Here is a 25,359-nt window from a genome sequence, read left to right as displayed (position 1 = left end):
ATTCATTCAACGTATTTATTGAGCACCTATTGTGTGCATGACCCTGCAGGATGAATAAGGCAAAGTCCATACCATTCACCATTTTATTATTTATTTATTTATTTATTTATTTTGAGATGGAGTCTCGATCTGTCACCCAGGCTGGAGTGCAGTGGTGCGATCTCAACTCACTGCAACCTCCGCCTCCCGCGTTCACTCCATTCTCCTGCCTCAGCTTCCTGAGTAGCTAGGACTATGGGCGCCCACCACAATGCCCGGCTAATTTTTTGTATTTTTGGTAGAGATGGGGTTTCACCATGTTGGCCAGGATGGTCTCGATCTCCTGACCTCGTGATCCGCCCGCCTTGGCCTCCCAAAGTGCTGGGATTACAGGTATGAGCCACCACGCCCGGCCCACCATTTTAAAAGATAAACTGGAAAATGCCTATTTGCATGAATCATACTTTTTCAGGTGTCACTTTAGCCCTCGAAATGGGTCTTATGAAGGAAAATCATGAAAAACCTCAGAGCTAATCACATTGCTTTGATGTGAAATCAGAGCAGGAGCATCCTAGGGTAGGGGACTCGCTGAGGAAGCGTCTCCCACTCCATGGGAGTCCTGCAGTAGAAACAATATTTACACATCACGAGCGTTTAGCAGCCACTTCCAGACTCCGAACAGCCTGATAGTCACAGCAGCCTGTGAAGTAGAGAGGGGCAAAATATGCCATCCCCCTGCACTGCACCTGGCAGGTTGTAGGTGCCCAATGAGTGTTGAATGAATGCTGCTTCAATTTACAGCTCTGAGACAGGCTCAAGAGTACTTAAGAGATTGGTCCCAAGTTATCTGCTAGTAAGTAGCAGAGCCCAGGCTGGAATGCAGATGTCCTGAATCCACACATCGAGGCCAATCGTGACTCCTAGAGGCACTACTCTCTGGCAATTTCTCCAAACTACTGCCCTTCCATTGATTGGCAGGAGAGTGACTCTGGAGTCAACTGCCTTGAAGGTTGCAATGAGTCTCTGGAGAGTAGTTTTAGTGGACGGAAGTCAGACTGACCTCTGATGCGAACAGAGCATTTCATGATGGCACCCCTGCCTCCTTGGAAGGTCCTCCCAGGGTTTAGTTGGTTGGACTAAAAAACCTGGGCTTCAGGGTTGGTTCTTTGCATATGGATTTCTAAACTGTCCCAGACTGAGTTGGAAATATCCTTGGGGGCTTGTTTGCTTTTTGAAGTCTATGCACCACCCCCCAACCCCAACTCATTCTGTCTCTGTCAATTACGTGGATCAGGAAAAGATGGGTTCAGAGCAAACTTGTGAAAAAACAACTCCCCATCTGTGTCTTGTGAACCTTGATGTTTCTCCTCCAGAGAGGGATGGAAGGGCCATTGTGGCAGTGGGGTAACTCCCAGGGAGTTCGGGCCTCACCAGAGTTACAGAGCAAGGAAGTGGCAGACTAGAACCAAAATCTGGAAGCCTAATTGTGGTTGCAGTATCCCTGGACTGGAAAAGACCCAGAAAGTCATTGAGTCCCTTCTGCTGACCCTGGGGATGAGAATCACAGCACATACCCGGGGCCTAGGGCTGGATGTGAATGATGTTCCTTGCCAGGAAATGCAATGTGGGGACACACAGGAGGCTGCAGGAACAGAGTCAGTCTGGTTGAAAAGGAAGACCAGAGAGCATGAAACTCCATCTTCTTGTTCGCTTTACCCCAAGAACATGAGCGTGTACAGAAGGCTTTGAACTAGAAATCAGGGAAGGACCCAGCTTCCAGTCCTGCCTCCCATAGACTTATTGTGTGTGTCCCTGGAGAAGGTTTTCACTGCTGCCCCTCTGGGCCTCAGTTTCCCCATAGGTAGTCTAATGGCTTTTAAACCATGCCTCAAGGCCTTTCATCCCCAGGGAATGAGGGATTAGGGCCTGGGGTGATGCTGAGCAGGAGGGGGCTCTTGTAAGCCCTCTCAGCCTTCTACCACAACAATTTGGCTCTTTCCTGCTCATATATTGCATGTCCTCAATTATTTTTGTTAGTAGTAGTACTATTAGTATTAGTATTATTAGTTCTACTGCTATTAATACAAATAATTGATGAATGAATGGTTTGTTCCCCTCTTTGGAAAGAATCACTGATGTATCAGTAGCTTTGCTGATGTAAAAGGGCCTTCCCAGTGCGGACAGGAACTAGGTGGAGGCCGTGAGCTCTGTGTTTTTCTTTTATGAGTTGGTCTGATTATAACTGTTGGGGGTTGCATCCTGTCCCCTAAAAAGATATTCAGTCTTCACCTCCAGATTCTCAGCATTGACGTTATTTGGAAATAGGGCCATAGCAGATGTAATTAATAAAGATGAGGTCATAATGGAATAGGATGGGTCCTTAATCCAGTATGAGTGGTGTCATAAAAATAGATGAGACACAGAGACAGAAACACTCAAGGTGAGAACTCCACGTGACGATGGAGGCAGAAGTTGGAGTGATATAGCTGCTGGCCGAAGAATGCCGTGAATTGCTGGCAGCCACCGGAGACGAGGAAGAGGCAAGGAAGGAGTTTCCCTTACAGGGTTCGGAGGAAGCATGGTCCTGCTGACTCCTTGATTTTAGACTGCTGGCCTCCAGAACTGTGACACAATACATTAATACATTTTTGGTCTTTTTTTTTTTTTTTTTTTTTTTTTTAGACAGAGTCTCGCTCTGTCGCCCAGGCTGGAGTGCAACGGCTCGATCTCAGCTCACTGCAACCTCCGCCTCCCGGCTTCAAGCAATTCTCCTGCCTCAGCCCCCTAAGTGGCTGGGATTACTGGCACCCACCACTGCACCCGGCTAATTTTTGTATTTTTAGTAAAGACGGGTTTTCTCTATGCTGGCCTGGTTGTTCTCGAACTCTCGACCTGAGATGATCCACCCACCTCGGCCTCCCAAAGTGCTGGGATTACATGCCTGAGCCACCGTGCCTGGCCCATTCTTGGTCTTTTAAGCCACCAAATTTACGGTACTTTGTTATGGCAGCCCCCGGGAAACTAATAGATCACTCCACCTCCAATATTATGCTTAAAAACAAAATCTAAAGGTTGGGTGCAGTGCCTCACACCTGTAATCCCAGCACTTTGGGAGGCCGAGATGAGCGGATTGCTTGAGCTCAGGAGTTGGAGATCAGCATGAGCAACATGGCAAAACCCTGTCTCTATGAAAAATACAAAAAATTAGCCAGGTATACCGGTGCACACTTACAGACCCGGCTACTTGGGGGGCTGAGGCAGGAGGATCGCTTGAGCCTGGGAGGTCGAGGCTGCAGTGAGCTGAGATGGCGCCACTGCACTCCAGCCTGGATGACAAGGTGAGACTCTGTTTCTAAATAAATAAATACATAAAATAAAAAAACAAAACCTACAACCCCCGTTTCCTTTAACTTCTATGAAGTGTTCAAAGGAAAGTAGGCTTGGCTTGAACTTACATTTTTGAAATGTTAACTACAGTCTTTCATTAAAATATTTCATGTTCTTAAAGCTGTGAAATCTTTGCACAGGGGGTCCTATGTGTGGTATATGTTGGGTAGTAAAATAAACAAGTTAATAAATAATCTCCCTCCTCAACAAACAGAAAAAAAGTTCCCCCAATTCCCTTCTCTCCTAGTCTTTTGAAAAGTAAATTTGCTGTGAACTGGCTGCTTCGTTCATCTGAGTTTGACCACGTGTTCAGTCTGAGGGTGTTTCACTTTCCTCTCTAGGAGCAGGGCATGATTGGATTAAATGGGATGCAGAATCATTTTTCACCTCTGCAGAAATGATCCCACTTGCCTCTGAATATCTTTCTTGCATTTTCTTCCATCTACCCATCTTCCTAGAGGCAGGTTTCCAGTTCTGGCTTCTCCTCCGGTGCCCTTAATCAAACCCACAGTTTGGCAGACGAAGCACAGCCCCTCCTTCTCCATCCCCATGGAGATCCAGGAATTTGTAGGAGTCGCCTCATTTTTGGTTATTGAATAACCGGCAGGGCATCGAATGTCAGGGCTAAGAAAACAAACCTGCCTACCTGGTGGACTGAATGACCTCATAGCCTGAGCTGTTCTCATGGTGTTGGCTTGCACTGTCTGTCAGCGACTCTTTCATCACAAGCCCGACTGACATCATACTGTTCTAAACACCTAACCTGATCATTGTCACTGTGCTTACAACACAGCCAAAGACAGCAGTTAAGGCTCTGATTAAGCCTGGGGGCAGTCTTGCATGAGGAAGTAAGGGGTCTTTTTTTTTTTTCCAGCCTTAAGAATGGAGGATGTGAATGGGGAAGGAATGAAGGGGCTTATTGTGTTTTAATTCCAAATTTGTCCTTAACCTCCCTACCTGGATTTCCAGACCAAGGCTTCACTCAGTACTCGGTGGAGAAGAGCAAACCATCTGCCCACATCTGACCTGGCTGACCAGGGCTTTCCTGCAGGGGAGGGAAGATTCTAGCACCATTCCACTTGTGGATGTCTCTGATTGGAAAATGATCTTCTCTGAGCTTTAGTGAATAACCTGAGGGCCTCCATTAGATTGTATTTGTGGGCCACTTTTCATCACTGGATTCCCAGGCAATGACTGTGAAAGATTCCCGCAAAATAATAGAATGGATGCAAAATAATCCTATTATTTATTTATTTATTTATTTTTTTCAGACAGAGTTTTGCTCTTGTTGCCCAGGCTGGAGTGCAGTGGTGTGATCTCAGCTCACTGCAACCTCCGCCTCCTGGGTCCAAGCAATTCTCCTGCCTCAGCCTCCCAAGTAGCTGGGATTACAGGCGCCGGCCACCAAGCCTGCCAAATTTTTGTATTTTTAGTAGAGACAGGGTTTCACCATGTTGGCAAGGCTGGTCTTGAACTCCTGACTTCAGGTGATCCATCTGCCTCAGCCTCCCAAAGTGCTGGGATTACAGGCGTGAGTCACTGCGCCAGGCCTGGAAAATGATCTTGAAAGCAAGTCATAGCTTCCTCAAGTTAGAGTTGGAAGGATTAGGGAGGTACTAAAAGGGAAGTTAATTATTCTATGTGATATAAATTCATTCATTTGCTCACTCATTCATTCACCTATTCATTCATGAAATCAATACTTTCTGAATGCCTGCCGTAGGCCATGTACTGTGTGATGCACTCAGGAAACAAAGACAAAGTCACAGGTCAGTGACATTCATGTGACTTGTACCCAGGAAGAAGCCTGTCCAGATGGCCGAGAGGGCCATGAGGAAGAAGAAAGCTCAAGGAGTGGCTGGGGAAGCAGGGAGGAGAGTTTTGGCCTAAGACTAGAATATTGATTTTCAAAGCATAGGCCCTCGGCACTGGACATCACAGTGATCGGGGGAGTATCTCAGTCAGCTCTGGCTGCCTTAATAAAATACCTTCACAGCAGGAATTGATCGTCTCCCAATTCTTGAGGCTGAATGCCCAAGAGCAAGGTGCTATCAGGGTCCGTGTCTGTTTGGTGAGGGCGCTTCCTGGTTTGCGGATAGCTGTCTTCTGGCTGTGTCTTGTTATGGCCTTTCCTGGGTACTTGAGAGTAGAGAGAGCTCTCTGGCATGTCTTCTTATGAGGGCACTAATCCCATCCATCATGGGGCTCCCTTCCTCACGACCTCATCTAAACATAATGACCTCCCAAAGGCCCCATCTTCAAATGCCATCACATTAGGGGTGAGGGCTTCAATATATGAATTTTGGGGTGAAACAATTCAGTCCATAGCAGGGAGTTGGTTAAAATGCAGATTCCAAACTTCCACCCTAAACCTACTGAATCCGTGTTTCTGGAACAGGTCCTGGAAATCTCCGTGTTGATTGTTAGGTATGCCAATGTTGGAGAATGTCCTCTTTAGGATGATTTAGACTGTTACATAGAAAAGGATGTTTCCAGGGAGAGCTGGAGCTGGTGAATGCACACATGAATGAGGAACGTTGGCCTTGGGGCGAGGCCCAGAGTTCCATATATTTGTGAATTTATTTATAACTGAGGCTTTGGCTGATGTAGAGCTGAGCAAAGGATAGGCTCGGATGTAGTTTTGCAAAATGTCAAGATAGAGCCCTATGTCCTGTAACTGCATTTGTCTCAAGAATTTAAGGACTCTCTCTCTTCCCTTCCCTTCCCTTCGGTCCCCTTGCCTCCCCTCCCCTTCCCTCCCCTCCCCTCCCTTTCCCTTCCCTTCCTTCGTTGCTTTCTTGCTTTCTGATTTTACCTGCTTTTTCTAAGGAAGTCAGCTTGTATTAAGGAGATTTAAAGACAGGCATGCAATTCTGAGGGATCACTGGGGTGAATTATTTGTTACCTGTTGTTGCTCATTTACCTGATTGGGGAGATTAACATTCTCCTTTGAGGTTTCTTTTCCTTTTAGAAACTGCTGTGGCTCTTGCCAAAGTCTCCAGGTAACCTTCCGCTGGGGAGAGAAAACCTCCACCAGTCTCCAGCTATACTTGGCTCTCAATAAGAAAGCAAGAGGGCCAGGCACAGTGGCTCACACCTAGCTCTTTGGGAGGCCGACGTAGGAGGATTGCTTGAAGCTAGGAGTTTGAGACCAATCTGAGCAACAAAATGAGATCTCTGTCTCTCTCAATAAATAAATAAATAAATAAATAATTAAAAATTAACTAGTCGTGGTGGTGGTACACACCTGTAGTTGCAGCTATTCCAGAGGTTGTGATGAGAGGATCACTTAAGTCCAGGATGTCGAGGCTGCAGTGAGCCATAATCCCACCACTGCACTCCAGCCTGGGCTGTTTTGCTCAGTGACTAATTGCAGTTGGAGGAAATCAATACTGAAAATTGGGGTGGCTTTGCCATCCACTTATCGCTTCAACATAAAATTTTTGAATGCCTTCCATGGCATGGTGTGAGTTGCTGGGGTTAGTTAGGTGAATAAGACATTTATAATCTACAAGTGAAAAGAAACAAGTAAACGATGGATTGCAATGAAGCGTGGTGAGAGTTATGTTAATTCTCCTGTGGTTCCTTCTTCATGCCTTCAGAGACTGAACCTAGCTCAGGGCTGGATGGCTGGCTCATTGGTACTCAAAATATCCTTGTCCTGCATTCCTTTTTTGTTTGTTTGTTTGCAAACATTTGCTGAACCCCTATGAAATGTCATGTTGAATAAATATGTCCTGGGCTCTGCTTATAACCTTAGAGGCAGATTTTTTAAATTGAACAACATGCAAAACCTTGTTGCAAAGAGCTCAGAGTCAAGTGAGGAAGTCAGACAAATAAACAAATTGCATCAAGGCTATGCTAATGACTCAGATAATACAGCAGTGGTCTGTACCAGGCCATAAGGGAATGCGGGGGTGGAGAAAGGGGTACAGGAGGGATGATTTCTGCTGGAGAAAGGAGCAAGGGCAAAGTGGTCCAGCAGGGATCCCTGAAGGTGGAGAGCGCAGGCTGGACTTGAAGCATATTAAGAGTGTTTGAATACTTTCAGTACTTCCCAGCCAATAGGTTAAATGATAACTAATTCAATCATTCATTGAATCGTTCAGTAGCTATATATTGAGTACCTATGATTTCCTTAGTGAGCCAGCTCTGCAAATCATTGGATTAACCACTCAACCCAGCAACTAGCTAGCTGGCCCCCCTGACAGGTGACAAGCTATGTAATCAAGCATTTGGGGAGTAAATACAAGAAGTGAAAAAGTCTGCCTATTGCCCCCAGAGAGGCTACCTGTGGACTGCAATGGCCAAAAGTGTCCAGTCGCTTCCAAGCTTCTTATTTAGAAAAAGGCAGGTTCTGCGTACTTCTCTTAATTTTTTAACAGAATGACAGCTCCGTTGTCTTCCAGGCTGGTATCTAAAGTATGAAGATATATATATAATCATATATATGATATATATAATTATAGTTTATTTTATTTTCAATTCTAAATAATGTATGCTTACTGGAAAAAAATAGACAAATACAGATAAGGTGAAAGAAGATAACTACTCTCATTATTTGCCCTTTTTCTTACTTTTCTTTATGATTTTACATGATTATGATCACTGTATGTACAATATATACATTGTATATAACTTATTACATGCTTTTGTCATATAACATTACAGCAACATAAATTCCTCATAAGTTTCATTTCAAATGACCGCATAATTTTTCATCATTTATGTACCGTGATTTTCCTAATGTATTTAATGATCTAAACTTTTAACATTTTATTTTTCTTAGGATAAATTTACAGAATTGGGATTTCTAGTTAAGGAGAAGGGCATAATTAAGACTCTCAATAAATATTGTAAAATTACTTCCAAAGAGTCACAAGAGTTTTTATTCTCATGGTTATGGTCGTGTACAAGGTTAATTTTAAATTGTCTGATATTTCTTTCCTGCCCCGAACATGATTGAGACAATGAATTAAGCCTTTTCCTTATATCTGATTGGGTCAGCAGAAAGCAAGAGGTTTGAATGGTATTAATCCAGATCTCTCACACTGAATAACAAATACCTTGCCCTTAGTTTTTATTACACACTATTACAAAAGCTGGCCATCTTGATGTCTTCTGCTAAGCCATCCTTGAGGACCCCATTCACTGTGTTACTCAACATCCCTTCTATCAGGCCATAGTCTTCTTTCTCGTTCATGTTAGCCATATTTCCACTTTTTGTCAGTGATATTTGGCTATCAAGAAGCTCATAGTTCACACTGGTGCTTGCTGGATTGTCTAAAGCCATCTCTCCTTCCCTTTAGGGGTGAGTGAGAATAGGCTCAAGACCATTGGCCAAAGGCACTTCAGAGCATCAGCTGGATTGATGGTGTATTAGTCTGTTCTCACACTGCTATGAAGAGATATCTGACTGGGTCATTTATAAAGAAAAGAGGGGCCGGGCATGGTGGCTTATGCCTGTAATCCCAGCACTTTGGGAGGTCAAGTTGGGTCGATCACCTGAGGTCAGGAGTTCGAGACCAGCCTGGCCAACATGGTGAAACCCTGTCTCTGCTAAAAATACAAAAATTAGCCGGGCATGGTGGTGGGCACCTGTAATCCCAGCTACTCGGGAGGCTGAGGCAGGATAATCACTTGAACCTTGGAGGCAGAGGTTGCAGTGAGCCGAGATCTTGCCACTGCACTGCAGCCTGGGCAACAGAGCAAGACTCTGTCTCAAAAAATTAAAAATAGAAATAAAGAAAAGAGGTTTAATTTATTCACAGTTCTGCATGGCTGAGAGACCTCAGGAAACTCAAAATCATGGTGGAAGGTACCTTTCTACAGGGCGGCAGGAGGGAGAATGAGTGCCAGGTGAAGGGGGAAGCCCCTTATAAAATCATCAGCTCTCATGAGGACTCAGTCACTGTCATGAGAACAGCATGGTGGAAACTGCCCCCATGACTCAATTACCTCCCACCAGGTCCTCCCATGACATGTGGGGATTATGGAAACTACAATTCAAGACGAGATTTTGGTGGGGACACAGCCAAACCATATCAGATGGCAAGTAAGCTTCCAAAATGTCAGGGCTCTCTTCTAACCACTGTATTGGGAGAGGGGGTGGGACCTCATACTTCCTCCCTGAGCTAGGCTTTGGGATCGGCATGTTCTGCCATGCAGACTGTGAGTCCACTTTTTCAAGCTACTACAAGGGAAAGATTATGGGCCTGTTTCTAGAAAACCAGTGGAGTAGAAGCAGCAGGAGAATAGTGACCATCCTGTTTGGTAGTGGTGGTGGGTGGCAGAGAGGGGCAATTCCCCGAGCAGGCGGCTTATCACAGAAGTCAAGAGAGGCTGGAAAGCAGGTGTCTGCTCTGCTCTGAGGAGCCCAAAGGAGCAAAGGCAGTGACTGTCTCCTGGTGCCCCTTACTCCATGAACACCTATGGGTCACCCATTAGTTATTCCTTCTCCCCAAAGGGAGAGAGAGGGGAAAGGCTCACTCCAACCCTCCTACTTCGTATTCTGGGGAGAGCAAGTCTCCCCTGTATAGAAATGTGAAGAAGAGGAAATGAAGATTATCCTCCAAGGATACTTAGCTGCAGTAGCCACTTAACCTGTCCCTTAAAAGGGGACATAATTGTCCTTTTTTTCCCTGCAACGGACTGAATTGTGCCCCTCCCTAAATTCATATGTTGAAACTCGAACCCCGAATGTGACAGTATTTAGAGATGAGGCCTTTGGGAGGTAATTAGGTTTAGATGAATTCCTAAGGGTGGTGCCTTCATGATGGGATTAGCACCCTTATAAGAAGAAAGAAGAGAAATTAGACATCTTGCCCACACACACACTCTCTCTCTGCCGTGTGAGGCCATAACTAGAAGTCAAGTCGGCTGTCTACAAGCCAGGGAGAAAGGCCTTACCAGAAACCCACCATGCTGGCACCCTGATCTTGGCCTTCCAGCCTCCAGAACTGTGAGAAAATCCATTTCTGTTGTTTAAGCCACCTAGTCTATGGTGTTTTGGAATGGCAGCTCTAGCAAGCTAATACACCTTAGCAAAAAAAATGACATTTCTGATTTTTCACTTTTTTATCTTGACCTTTGCTATTATAGATGTACTTATTTTTTAATTGTAAGCAACCTGAATTTTTATATCATCTGTAGGTAAATAATCATAAACTTGGAGTTCTAAGGTGAACATGCGTAAGATACAGTGAGCAAATCAAGATGCTTTATGGGTATGACTTTAAAAGCCAGGATCAGTGAGAACTGGAGGGATCAGGTACGGCTTTCTATGGGTGGCAGGGCTGGAGTTGCGTTTAAGTGGGTGTAAGATATGGAGAAGGGCAAGGTAAAGTGAGTCGTGAGATCAAAGACAATGCTGGAGTTGGGAATAATCCATGGCTAGAGATGAACAACTGTCCTTCGGCCCTTTACAGTTTGTAAAGTCCTTTAACATCCATTACATCACAAAATCCTCATGCCGACTCTACAAAGTGAATATAATTATCATCTCCATTTTACCCTTGAGGAACTAGACTCAGAGAGACCCGATGGTGAATCTGAGACTCACACCTGACTTTTTTGGCTGCAAATTTTATCGTTACTCCCACTCCCTATTGTATGCTGTCTGAGTTGGATAAGGAAACCAATTTGACCAAAGCGGAGGGAAGCAGTTGCTCTGGAGAGAAGTGGAAAACTGCGGTGTTGAGCTGACCCACAAGGTCCCTGAGAGCCGGGTGGTGCAGATTTTATGCAGGGGAAACCACTGAAGGCTTTTGAGCAAGGGTGTGACATAATACAAGTAGCGAGATCCACCAGTGTGCACAGAGGATTGGGAAGTCCAAAGAGGGAAGATGGTAGCAGAGATGCCAGTGACGGAGCTTCTGGAAGGAGTCTGCATATCCAGATTAGATCGTTAGTATCCAGGATATGTTGGCTTCTTTTCTGGGATTCATCACTGTGCCATTGGAATTAGAACTGGAATTGGACATAACTGAAATATTCCATTCCTTTCATTCACCATCTTTATTAATGGGCCAGTATTGCAGAGATTTGGTCCATGTTATTTTCAGCATTTTTGCTACACCTGCATCTCAGGAGGCTTCTCTGGCCCCGCCTATAAACAAAATTATGATTAACACAATGAACTAACATGTCTTAGAGCTGGAGCTAACATCAATTGACTTTTATTATATTTACTAAATATTTACTGAGTACTCACCATGTGCCCAGCACTGTGCAAAGTTCCTCCGTTGGGAAAACAGAAGAGAATCGGCACAGAGCAGCTAGTTAAGCTGCTCATGGGAAGTGGACAGGAGAGGGGGCTGGGACTGAGGACTGTGGGGACAGGACACTGGTAGGAGGTTAGACAGGGACACAAAGCATGCACGAGAAGGAAACCAAGACTAGCTCCTTTTGGATGTCGGAAGGATTAGATGTGGATCCACCAGCAGCAGTTGAGTGTTCCCCTCTGAGGTTTGCTTTGTCTTGTACCAAAGGGTCCTGGAGACAGAAGCCCCTGGCGGAATCTGTTCTCAGAGCTCCTTTCTGCTCTGCTGTGGCTGGCCCTCTGCAACTGGCTGCTCCAGAGTAGTCAAGACTGCCTCCTCCTCGGCCCCAACACTCATATGTGCTCCCCTGGGGCTGCAGTGGAGGGTCCCACCCTCCACAGGGGAAGTCTGTGCTGTGAGGTGCAACAGGACACCTGGGTCCCAGTGACAGTGACTCACTGTGTGCCCTTGGGCAGTTTATTTCTTCTCTTTAGTTCCTTCCTCTTTCAGAATTGGAGCAGCTCCTTGTAGCTTTAAAGATTTGATGGTGGTTACTGCAGGACTGCAATGTGTGCCTGTGTGTGTGTGTGTGTGTGTGTGTGAGTGTGTGTGTTAGACTTGCTGTTTAATAGGGTGCTAAGACAGCAGGTGGGCCGTCCTTCCCACCCCCCACCCCCACACGTGTGGCTCTCATTACTGTCAGAAGGCGTTAAGTCGGCCCCATGGAGATGAGAACAGACCCCTTAATTAGGCACCGTTCCCAGATCGCAGGAGGGACTGGCCTGGGCCTGGCTGCCCTGGCGTTGCGGGGAGCCCAGGCTGCAGGGCTGGAGGGGGCTGTGGGAGGCGGTTGCGGCCAGGGCATCTGAAGGACTCAGCAGGTTTACACTTCGCTGACCCGATGGATGAATGGGGCCCTGTCCACTCACATGGGAGCCTGGAATCTTCAATTATGGCAATTACATCAACAGGTCGGAAGGGCAGCACTTTCCACTGAAGAGGTTCAGTGCTTAAAAGAAAAATCCTAAAGCTACTATTTTTTATCTTTCTTTTTTTTTTTTAAAGGGATTGGGTTAATAGAAGAAGACCCCCATCTCCAGTCTAATTGAGCCATGGGTAGGGAACAAAAGATGCGGCACGGATTTACGTAAGATCTGGCTGGCACGTGCTCACCCGCCTCTGGACTTTTGGCTTTTCTCTTGCTCAACTTTGTATTATAGTCCCTGCAGGTGCAGGTGTGTCACCCTCATCACCTTGCTGAGGACAGGATGTGGTACCTTCATCTGGGAATCCCCCTGGCATGCAGAGCAGTAGATGGCAGTCCAGACAGTACTGAACCGGTATCAGAGGGTGCATTAGATCTTGGAGGAGTCGCTTTGTCTCTCAGACCCTCAGTTTTCACCTCTGTGAAGTGGATATAAAGCTGTCTATCCATCCTCCTTCCTATGGTTTCAGAGACACCAGTTCCTGCTACATACTCACTATACTAATTGGGTCTTTTCTTCCTCTCAGCCACCCTGTTAGGTAGGTGAGACTGGCAATGTGGTCCCAGCACCAGCAGTGTAATGTCACCTGGGGATATGTTTGAAATGCAGAATCTCAGGCCCCATACCAGAGCTGCTGAATCAGTCTGAATCTTTCCAAGCTCCCCAGGAAATTCGTGTGCACATCGAGAAACACTTTGCTACACTGGAAATTTGCACACATTTAACCTAAGTTGAGTGAATGAGCGTCAGCCTGTGATATGCATCTCATCTGTTAAATGGGGATAGTAACAGTTGTCCTTTTCTATTGGAGGGATGCTTCGAGGATCAAGTAGTTTATAATTATAAAGGTATTTTATCCAGACACTGGCTAATTTATTCAATAAACTTTGCCGAACAGCTACAAGACAGGTTTGGGGTTTGCAAAATATATTCTCTCCTTAGAAATAATTTGAACTATTCTAGAAATCTGATGTTTAAAAGAGCTAAGTATAGTAAAACATGGCAAGTGCTGTCCAATAGCCACGCTTAAATTAGGGGATGATTAGAGAAAAAAACAAGTAACTGTGATTGTGAAGTTCAGGGCTGTGTAGGTTAAGGGAGGCTTCACTGAGGTGGTGGCATTGAGCTTATGTAGGAATGAATGAGGTAGAGAAGGTCCTTCTAGGCAGAGAACAACATAAACAAAGGCTCTGAGGTATGGGGTGGAGGGATTGGGGTGGCTACCAGTCCAGGGTCTAACAAGAACAAACAGAGTGACAGTGTATTTCCAGGTGGCCTCATAACGTGACTAGTAAGTACAGACCAGAGAGGTCTTTGCTGCCTGCTTTGTTTATTCGGGGCTGATTGCCTGGGTCATTTTAGGTTTCAGTCCTGTGGTTGGAGCCGTCTGTCCAAAAGTCACTGCTGTGCTTACACTGCCAACCACCTAAGACTTTTGTTTGTTTGTTTGTTTTTATTCTTCATGTGCTCTGGTGGGGGAGGTTTACTGCCAGCAGCAATGTCCTCCTACTTCCTAAGATTTTAACATCACTTCGAGTTAAGGAGGGGAAGTTGATTTCCAGATAGGTCATTTTTTTTTCAACCAGTTGGGAAGGCGAGTTGGCCCCCATAGGGACTGAGAAAATAAGAGATGGCCAGAGCCCTCGTCCAGCACCATCTGAGATCTGTCACTGCCTGCTCCCCTCTGGCTGCCTGAGCATGTCCACAGCAGTGGTGGACACGGGCTTGGGGCATGTGATGCTCAGCCAATGGGCAGACAACAGCAGTGGAGATGCCACTGAGGGCCCAGAGAAAAGACACTTTGGTACATCTGGGAGAGGCCACTCCCTTCCTGAGCCAGCCAGAAGAGTGGGAGCTGTACCTCTTGAAAGCCGTCATGATGTGGAGTCTCTGCTGGGTCACAGTGGGTGAGACCAAAAGTGAGGGTGGGTGGCACCCATAGGAGTACATGCAGAAGTAAAATCACTTCCTGGAATGGCTATCTGAGCAGGCAGAGGGTGCAAACACAGCCCTGCACCTTAGGGAACCTTTAGTTGGATGCGAGGACTGTGCTGTCCCTTGCTTCTCCAGGCTGCGGAGGCATCGTGCTGCCTTCTTGCAATGCTGTAATGGTGAGGGAAGGGGACCCTGCACCTGGGGGTGTGGGAGGACAGCCTGAGGGTGGATGCTTAGTTCTGAGCTCCCAAACTAAAGCCAAGGACTTTGTCTTGCTTGTATTGGACAGCGCCCTTGGGTGCTGAGTTAATATTTTACCCAGCTTGCAAATAAGGGTTATCTGTTTGTCTCTGTAAAGGACACGGGGGCAAATGGCTTTCTGCACTACTGCTGTTGGTATGAGTGCTCATTCTCTTTGGGCAAAGGAAAGGAAAGAGATGGAGCCTTATCACTGCTCCTTTTTAGTTCATTGATGTAGGTGGCCAACTTTCTGAAAAATGGCCCCAGGGGACTGTGACCCTGGGTGGATCTTTACTCTGAACTTAGGAAGCAGCTTCATGCAGTAGAAATAACCTGAAGTTTGCAGTCAGCTAGGAGTGCATTCAAATTTCTCCACTTCCTAGTTGTGGTACTTAGGGAAGTACCTTTGCCTCTTAAAGCCTCAGTTTCCCCATCGGTACGGCAGGCATGAACTGCTCTCCTGGTTGGGTCGTGAGGTATGAAGGGAAGAGCACAGTGATGTCTCCTGTGCTTGCTGGTTAGCTCTGAGTCTGGATGTGACACAGCCCTCAGTGGTCTAGAGATCGAGAATCGAAAAGCTTTTGGTTCATGAAAAACCATCTCAACGTCAGAGCTGGGGGCAAGCAGAGAAACCCAGGGTCAACCACTTCATCGGCCAGAAGAGGAAACTACACCCCGCCCTGCAGGTCCCCTGTGGCCACCACACCTGTCCTCAAACCTGCAAAAACACCACAGAATGGGGACTCCCAGCGCCCCCAGGCTTTCCGGACCTGTCCTCAGCATCCTCCTCCCCACCACCTGACCTGGCGCTTACTCTCCCGGCTCCATTTCGCCTTTCCTTTTGGACTTGGCCCTTGCTAGCTCCCAGCTCTGGCCTCAGGTCCACTCAGCAGTGACTCTGATCACATGCCCGGTGCCTTGCTGCTGGCTACCTCTGATGCACACACCCCGCATTGCAGTGGGGCCAGGAGCTTAGTCCTTCAGAAGAAGGCTTTTCTCTCTCCCTTCTTCTCCTGGGTGATGTGTTGGTTTCCCTCTTTCCTCCCTCTCTCTCCTTTTTATTGCTTTTATAGTTATGGGGAGCAGTCTTTAAAGATTGTTGGTGAACACACCATACGCCTGCTTTATCAAGCAGTAGGTATCTGCCGGAAGAAAAAGGATGTCCTTGATGTGAAAAAATAAAAAGAGGGCTGTCAGCCCCTCCTTCGGCGGGCAGAGGGAAGACTCAGGCCAGCTCCTGATAGCAATGACTGAGTCCAGCTCCTCTAGACACTACGGAGTGTCTTGAAGAATTCATCTCCCTATCCCAGCCTTAGTTTCTTTTTTTGTAAAATGGGGCAATCATGATTCCAATCCAGGCAACTTCATCGAGTTGCTGTTGGGACCACAGCAGGCACTGGATATGAAAAGAATACATGGTAAAGCTACAAACCCCTGTGCACTCTACAGGGGTTGCTCATGGCCGTTTTCAGCTCCCTTCTGGGCTGAGGCCTGTCTATTTTCAACTGGATGGGTCTGAGTTGTGTGAAGTAGCTTCCTGTGAAGGCCCCTCAGTTTCCAGGACTGGAGAAGAACAGCAACTAGTTGCCTCTGATTCCCGCTCCCCAGCCCTTCTCTCTGGGCCGTGCCTTGTGGGTGGTGGGTGGTGGGTGGTGGGTGGTGGGGAGGCTCAAGGGATCCTCCAGCATCACTTTGCTGGGAGTGTGACTCTCCTGATGGCAAACACACCAGAACCGAGAGCCCCAACTCCCAGAATCCTCAGTTACAGGTGGCAGGGAGAGGTGGAGTCCAGGGAGAAGTGTGGGGCTTGCATGGGTGACATTACATTCCTGGATAAGCAGGGAGAAAAGTCATAAAGGACAGCCATCCCTACTGTTCAGGTGTAACATGGCCACCAGTGGCACATGTATAAGGCATTTACATTCATTTCGAAGGTGCCAGGAGACTTGTCCAGACCTTCCTGAGGGAGCGCAGCTCCAGTTTGGACATATTTACTAGTCTATTCATTTGTTCACAGATTTGTTTGACTATTTCTTCAGTCATGGCATATTTATCAAGTACTTACTATGTATCGGAGCCATGCTAAGGGTCCCGCATACATCTTATCTTGTATTAGAATAGGTTAGGTAATGCTGTGGTAACAAACAATCTCAGAATCTCAGTGGCTGGAGGCAACAGGCATTTGTCTCTCACTGATGTTACATCCTCTGGACAGCTCTTCGGCAGAGGGATGTGCTGATGGCTGCCAATCCAAAGGGCGCTGTACCATCTGACGATGCCACCTTCTCAACACGGGAGCTGTTCTCTTTCCTGGCTGTTGCTGCAGCCAGGGAAGAGAGCACAGGAAATGTGCACCAACTCTGAAACGCTTCTGCCTGGAGGTGACACTCGTGACTTCTGCTCACATGTCATTGGCCAGAGGATGTCACATGGACATACCTAACTTCAAGCGGGACAGAGAAGTGTAATTCTTCCCTGGGATGGGAAAGGAAATATGGGAATGATGTGAACCCCACTAATCTCTATCCCATTGTAATCCCTACAACAAACTTGCCGTGTGGTTATTATCCTGATTTGATACACGAAGAAACTGAGGATAAGCAACTCCTCCACACTCACACAGCTGGCAAGAGGGAGAGGTGGGATTTAACCTTGGGAAAGTCTGACTGCCAAGCTTTTGCTATTTCCTTGGTGTCACCCTTGCCATGTTCACAAAATGGCTGTATCATAAGGCAGAAAAACTGCAGCTTATCAGTCAAAGAAGGATGGATAGCGTGTTGTGTAGTTTTAGAGGAGGAGAGATCACCTCCAGTTAGAGAAATCCAGGAAGACTTCACTGAGGAGGTAGCTCTTGCCTCTGGATCTTGAAGAATAGGACAGATTTGGACATTCAGAGATGCCAGTTCTTTCAATCTGTCAGTTATTCCTTCTGTGTGCAAGGTGGGTGGCTTCCGACGTCTGGAAAACCATTTGTAAAGTCCATTTAGTTCACGCTTTTAGTTTAGTCACACTCTTCCCTCACAAGAGAAGTCCTAGCGTGATGGTGAGAGGGAGGGGAAGTAGTTATGAACTGGGTTTCACCAAAGGAGCTTTCCTGGAAGAGGCCCTGGGGAGAAATCTGATGCAGTGGGTCGAATAAGAATGGGGTTTTACTGCAGCTGTATTGCAGCCTTCCTTCCTTTCTCCCTCCCTTCCTCTCCTCTTTCCTCTCCTTTCCCTTCCATTCCTGCGTCCCTCTCTCCGTCATTTCCTTAGTGCCTGCTGTCTGCCTGGGACAATGCTGAGTGCTGGGGCAGGGGAGGAGGCAGACCCAGATTTTGGCTCCCTGGAACTCTCACACAGTTTAATGATGGGAGGGATAAGGTTGCAGGGCCCCAGAGCCCCAGTGTTTGCCTAGAAACTCAAGAAGAAACCTCCAGTGAGAGGCAGAGTGACCCCATTGAGGGGTGTGGGTCACTTGAGTGAAAAAAAAAAAAAAAAGAAAAGAAAATAAGCCAGCCACACAGAGAACAGAGTCCCCACTGCCCTGTGGTCAGTGAGCACTGCTCCCCAGCTTGGGCCGGACAGCTGGCCCCTCTGGGCTCACTCAGGCCGACTGCACCTGGCCTTGCTCACAGCTGTGCTGCACTGAGCTGGCCCACACCAGCCAGCAACCAGTTCTTATCAATGCAGCTAGAGCAGACTGTGGCTGCCTCCCTGATTCTCCTCCACCTCTTCTCCCCAACCCAGGGAGAACTTGCAGTCTGGGGACAGAATCTGTACATCAGGGATGGTTTTGACAAACTAAGGAGGGAGAGGAGCTGGAAGACATCCTTGCACCCATGCTGAGACTTGGCTGTACACGTTTCCCTTCCAGGATTCACAGGCTGCCAGCAAAGGGCTTAAGATTTCAGCTCTGCAGAAACTATTATCAAGTGCCTTTTTGGGGTCCAGGGATGAATGCACCCCTATTTAACTGTGTCTGTGTATCTTCTACCTTTAGATCCCTTTTCCTATTCACAGGACCAGAGTATTTCAGCGCTAGGAGTGATCTCACAGGGTATTTAGGCCAGTGGTTGCTAAACCTGATTGTCCTCCAGGAAGCTTTTAAAAATACACATTCCTAGGCTCTGAGCCCAGAAGTTCTGACTCCGTAGGTCTGGCCCTTGTCCCTTCCAGTTATTGATTCTGCAGGTCCCACGCTCAGAGGGGGTAGTCCCCCGGGGCCAAGGAAGCCGGGGGAGTGTGTCAGTTGCTTTTGCTTGGCGACCACCTTTCCTCATGTGAATTTATTGTTCTCATTAAGGAGATGGGTCCCAAAACGTGCTGAGAGGACCGACGCTTGTTTATTGTGCTCTGTGAGTATTTGTGGGCTCCCGGAATGCAGGTCTGGGTTTCCGTGCTGGCTCGGTTCCATTTCATCAAGGAGAAGGAGCCCTTCCCAGGGGCGGATGAGCATTGTTTTCAAGCCACGGTTGCCCTCCCAAGGCTTCCCTGGAGCCAGGGGAGCTGATCAGCCAGAAAGGTGCTCACCAGAGCTCAAGTCTGCCCTGGCTGCCTGATGGAGAGGAGGGGCTGCAGGGGAACGCTGCTGACCTACACACACACACACACACACACACACACACACACACACACACACACACACACACCAGGCCTGGCTGAAGAGCACGCTGTCTCCTGGAGGAACTGAGAACCTGGGCATTTCTCTGGGAAAGCACCTTTCATTTCCAAATTCCAAGAAGTGCTTCCAAAAAAGATAATAGTTTTGCTGTGTGTCCAATACTTTGCTTGTGCAGGATCTCATGTGCTCCTTGCAGCTGCCCTGGTAGGTGGAGAGGACAGGGCTTATGCTTTTTGTGCTCTAACTGAGCAAACTGAGCTTGGAAAGGGCATCTGATTCTGAGTATTTAGCACTAAAGGGCTATGCTGTGTGAAACGTACCCTCAAATTCTTCAGAAAATAATTCTGTATGTGTGCGGAGTGGGACAGTGCATGCAGGCACACACGATGGATAAAGCAAGCGGGGTAAAATGGGAGCAATAGTGAATCATCTGGGTAAAAAATATACAGGTGTTCTTTGTACTATTTCTATTTTTGTAATTTTTTGAAATTTAAGATGTATTTCCAAATAAAACAATGTTAAGGGGGTGTGGTTTATTCAAGGACATGGAGCAGTTTCCTTGTCTGTGGAAGGCCCACTTGTCACTTCTTACCATCTCTAGATTGATATATTTCTTTTTTTTTTTTTTTTTTTGAGATGGAGGTTTGCTCTTGTTGCTCAGGCCGGAGTGCAGTGGAGTGATCTCGGTTCACTGCAACCTCCGCCTCCTGGGCTCAAGTGATTCTTCTGCTTAGCCTCCTGAGTAGCTGGGATTACAGGTGCATGCTACCATGCCTGGCTAATTTTCATATTTTTAGTAGGGACGGGGTTTCACCATGCTGGCCAGGCTGGCCTCGAACTCCTGACCTCAGGTGATCCCCCGGCCTGGGCCTCCCAAAGTGCTGTGATTACAGGTGTGAGCCACCGCACTCGGCCGATTGATACATTTCTTAGTCTCAGTTTAAACGCCAGTTCCTTTGCTCCACCTTCCCTGGCCTCTTACACTAGATCGTGTGCCCCAATTGCATGTACTTTTCCTTCCACTTATCCCTACGGGTGGGACTGAATTATTTAAAATTTAATGTCAATTTATCCTGCTGGACTATAAGCTCTATGAGGGCAGGACCTCTACCGTCTTGCTCCTGGCTGTATCCCAAGGGCGTAGCACAGTGACTGGAATATAGTAGGTGCTCCGTGAACATCCTCTGAAGGAGTTAATGAATGGAGTGAATGCATGCCAGTGCACGGGCCGCAGATGCTCACAGGGGGACACACACATGCACACGTGCTCATGCTCTATTTTCTTACTGAGATTGCTCTGCCACAGGCAGGCTGGGGATGCCAAAATTTGGAGGACAGCTGGCAGGGTGGCATCATGCCTCTGGAAATGACATTCTGGGAACAATTGACATCCTTTGGGAAGCTAGAATGATGCCCCTTCCCAGCCAGTGCTCCCCTCCCCTCCCCACCTCAGGCCCAGAGGCTCTTCCGGGGGAGAAATGATGCTCTTGCAGCAGGTGGCGAAGGGATCCCAGGGCCAGTGGGCTGTCAGTGGGGGCAGGGATGCTGAGTGGAAACTGCTGCCTTTCCGGAAACAAAAGGGCCCTTTAGAGTCACTTGATATCATGTCTTCCTGTCTCGGCCTCTGCCAAGCCTCCCTCTTCCTACTGTGGAACAGCAGGCACAACAGCGACCTGACCTGTGCCTGCTCCTCCTGGGGCACCGCTGGGGAGCCAGGGCAAGCACCGAGCAGGAACAGAGGTGCCTGGGCAGGCTACACATGCCAAGGTGTGCCTATTAACTGAAGTTCTGATTTTAATTTTTCAGTAAGTGATACATCCACATATTCACAATTCAAAAAGTGTAAACTACATGCTATGAGAAGTCTTCCTCCCAATCTGCCCTCCATCCATCCAGTTTCCCCTGCCAATGTTCTCAGTTTCTTAAGAATCCTACAGATAGTCGGTGCATGTACCGCCAAATATGCGTATTTCCTGCAGTGGTAGAATTCCATATACCCTGTTTGTATCTTGCCTTTTTCACTTTATGATATGTCTTGGCGCTCTTTCTATGGGTCCATAAAAGAGTGTCCTTGGTTTTTTGGTGTTTGGCTACATAGTATTCCATGGTGTCAATGTTTCATATGTCTAAGGAGCATTTTATGGGAACCTTTTGTTCCTGTAGGAAGTGAAGAGTATTGAGGAGTGATAGTTAGAGATGCCAAAAAGCCGAGGCCTGCACTATCCAGTACAGTAACCCCTGTCTCCATATGGCTACTGAGCACTTAAAATGTGGCTAACCAGGCTGGGTGTGGTGGCTCACGCCTGTATTCCCAGTACTTTGGGAGGTAAAAGGGGGTGGATCACCTGAGGCCAGGAGTTAAAGACCAGCCTGGGCAACATGGTGAAACCCTGTCTCTACTAAAAATACAAAAATTAGCTGGGTGTGGTGGCGTGCACCTGTAGTCCCAGCTACTCGGGAGGCTGAGGCAGGAATTGCTTGAACCCAGGAGACGGAGGCTGCAGTGAGCCAATATCACACCATTGCACTCCAGCCTGGGGGACAGAGCAAAACTCTGTGTCAAAAAAAAAAAAAAAAAAAGCTAACTGAATGGAGTCATGCCCTAAAGGCAAAATAGGCACTGGGTTTTGAAGATTTAGTTCAAAAATATAAAATATCTTATTAATTAATAATTGTTATATTATTACAAGCTGGAATGATAATATTTGGAATATATTGGTTAAATAAAATATATCATTGAAATGAATTTCACATGTTCCTATTTCATTTGTTTTAAATGTGGCCAGTAGGAAATGCGAAACACCCATGTGGCTTGCATTTGTGGCCAGCATATTTCTTTTCTGAGACGGAGTCTCACTCTGTCACCCAGGCTGGAGTGCAGTGGCTGAGATTTCAGCTCACTGCAACATTTGCCCCCCCAGCTCAAGCAATTTTCCTGCCTCAGCCTCTCGAGTAGCTGAGATTACAGGCGCATGCCATCACGCCTGGCTAATTTTTGTATTTTTAGTAGAGACGGCGTTTCACCATCTTAGCCAGGCTGGTCTTGAACTCCTGACCTTGTGATCCACCTGCCTCAGCCTCCCAAAGTGCTGATATTACAGGCATGAGCCACCGCGCCTGGCCTGTGGCCAGCATATTTCTATTGGACCATATTTCCCTAGAGACTTGGAGCCCAGGGATGGAGCTGACGGTGGGAGGGGTTAAACAGAGCAGGAAGGGAGAAGACAGAAAACCAGGAAGGAGGCGGCAGCGGTGGCCTGGCCATGCTCAGCAGGCTGGCTGTTGGGAGGACTAGGTCCCCGCCTGCCTCACACTGCCACGCAGGGGGATCCCGGGACCAGCCCCCTTCCTTCTCAGCCTCATTTCCTCTTGTGTGCAAGACAATCAATAGGAGTAGAGGCTGTGGCCTTCAGGGCTTCTGCTCTGTCCACGCCTCTGTCCCTACGACGTGGTGCGCAGAGTCGGTGCTCGCCGGGTGAATGAAGGAGAGTAGAAAAAGAAATGGAAAACTCGAGGTTTTCTTTCCAGGAAAGCGTTAGACTCCATCTAAGTACCAGCACTTAGAGGCTCCTAAAGCTCTTAGGCTGCCTCTCACTACAAAGCCACGCCTCCCAATGCAGGAATGACTTGCCCAAGGTCACTTTGGGTGTGGATGGCAGAACCAGGGCCACCTATAGTTTTTTCACTCCTGTGATCAAAGAACCACCCAGAAAAAAAATGCTGTTACAGATTGGCATCCACTCTTGGAAATACCCACTCCAAGGGCCACATCAACCCTCCTCCCCTCCCACCCCCTTTAAGGGTACATTATGACATTTCTGTGCAGCCCGTCCTGCTCCCACGGGGCAGAAAGCCTGAGGAAGGGTGGGCTCAACAGCAACCCAGCAACCCAGGGGCTCAGCGTTTTCCAAGGCCCTTGCTCCCCCCGAGAGCCCTAGGCAGAGGCCTGGTCATCTCCCTCCGCCTCCAGGCTCAAGGGCCCCGTCTTTCACCCCAGGACAAGGACCGGCCGGCAGGCTGGACTCAGTGGTGGGCAGTCTCTAAATCACTCATGCAGAGGTGGGAGAGGCCGCGGCGGTGGAGGGCATTTTCATAGATTATACTGAAAGAATGACAATGGTGAGGGAAAGGGGCCGGTTCCCACAGTGTCCAGTCACTCCTGTGAGGGGCTGCGGGAGCCAGGCCTGGCCGCCTCTTTCTCTCTGGGCAGCAGCACACACAGTTTTTAATAATTAAGTAACTTTAATTGTCCTGGGAAAGCCGAGCTCGCCTTGGGGCACAGTGCACAAACTCATAATTAATGTTACCAAGAGAGATTAGCAAAGGAGAACTGAGAAATGATTCACTTTTTAAAAAGCGCCTCACTGTTAAGCCTTATTATCCAAAGTTTGGAACCTCATTTATCTGCTTTGAGGAAGAAGAAGAAAAAAAAATGACCCAAGACCCAGAAACAAATGCATGTGAAATTAAAACTCCATGCCTTTTAATGCAGTTTAAAAACATCAGACAGGAAAATGTTGCCATTTATCGATTCCACCCTGGTGACTGAGGGAAGATTTCAGACAGAGGAATATAATTAATAAATAATAATAATACATTAATAAAAACTCAAGCTTTTTACTGCTATCTTGTTGCTTAGAAGTTATTTCATTTTAGGATTCTATAGAGTAACTTTTCCTCTTTAGTTCTTACGAGGCATATACCAAACTCTGTGTAATTTTCAATGATTATTCATATGCAGTGATGCTAGGAAAGGGTCTTGCATGCAGGTGTTCAGTAAACATCTGATTAATTAATAAGCACATCAATAAGAGGGAAGAACCTCAAAAAGGAAAGAGTGTCCCAGCATAAACATGCGTGGTCAATATGAAGGCAAGCCCAGTCCGTCCTGGGAGACGTTTGCAATGGTGACAAAGGGAGGGTGGGCAGAAAAATGGGGAATAAGGGCCTGGCGCAGTGACTGTAATCCCAGCACTTTGGGAGGCCGAGGTGGGCAGATCACCTGAGGTCAGGCGTTCAAGACCAGCCTGGCCAACATGCTGAATGAAACCCTGCCTCTACAAAAAAAAAAAAAAAAAAAAAAAAAACAGAAAAAAAGAAATAGCCGGGCATGGTGGTGCGTGCCGGTAATCCCTGCTACTCAGGAGGCTGAGGCAGGAGAATCATTTGAATCCAGGAGGCGGAGGTTGCAGTGAGCCAAGATCGTGCCATTGCACTCCAGCCTGGGTGACAGAGGAAGACTCTGTCTCAAAAAAAAAAGAAAGAAATAAAGAAAAATGGGGAATTAAGATATGGTGGTAGTGATATGGCTGGGAGGGGTGGTGGGAGGGAAAAGCCTTGAAACTTAGGAGAGGGTGTCAGAGCAAGAGAGTGAAACAAAGCAAAGAACTTGGGCCGAGTGTGATCCTCATGTATCATTAATAGTCCATAAATAGTATTACCCGATTGATTACCCTAAATTAGTGAGTGTGTTTCCTTAGGACGTCCTAGCGTCCCCACAGCACTGCCCTGTTCTTTCTTCCATTCAGACAGACAACCAATCTTTATATCCTAAATCATGAGAGTCCCCGTTTTTCCAAGCACCATAGTACATTTTCCTCCATTTAGTCAACTCACATTGAGTGGGTGCTGCTACGAGTAGTTCCAGATGCCAGTTGACATGGACATGGATGGAAACAGCTGGAATGCAGGCAGGACACTTTGGCTCTAAACCGAGGTACGTAATTCCCTTCTTCTCTCTGAGCCTGTTTCCTGGTCTGTAAGATGGAAACGTGTGCATAGATGTGAACTCCTTGGGAGGTGAAAAATGATATTAGGAGTTCCTGAAGCAACTTTTCTAGGTGACTCAAGGGATGGTGGAAGGACTCAGTCCTACCCAGAGGCACTGTTCTCACCACAGGTCGACCAGATACAGCTCAGATGGCCCCTCCTCCCTGGGGTTGGAGTAGGAGCTGGGGAGCAGTTTGTG

The 25,359-nt window shown here is 47.3% G+C and overlaps 1 long non-coding RNA gene across 1 annotated transcript; it reads right to left on the bottom strand.

Annotated features, from left to right (window-relative positions):
* Nucleotides 1–6,842: 6,842 nt before the first annotated feature.
* LOC129532599 (uncharacterized) lies at nt 6,843–25,071 on the bottom strand. Its single transcript, XR_008678365.1, has 3 exons — nt 25,008–25,071; nt 7,658–7,783; nt 6,843–6,874 (listed from the first exon to the last, which is right to left on the bottom strand). It is a non-coding gene; the product is annotated as an uncharacterized lncRNA (long non-coding RNA).
* Between the last annotated feature and the right edge of the window lie 288 nt (nt 25,072–25,359).

The sequence above is a fragment of the Gorilla gorilla genome, chromosome 2 (genome assembly GCF_029281585.2).
Source record: "Gorilla gorilla gorilla isolate KB3781 chromosome 2, NHGRI_mGorGor1-v2.1_pri, whole genome shotgun sequence".
Lineage (NCBI taxonomy): Eukaryota > Metazoa > Chordata > Mammalia > Primates > Hominidae > Gorilla > Gorilla gorilla.
This window is presented reverse-complemented; position numbering and strand designations above follow the sequence as displayed.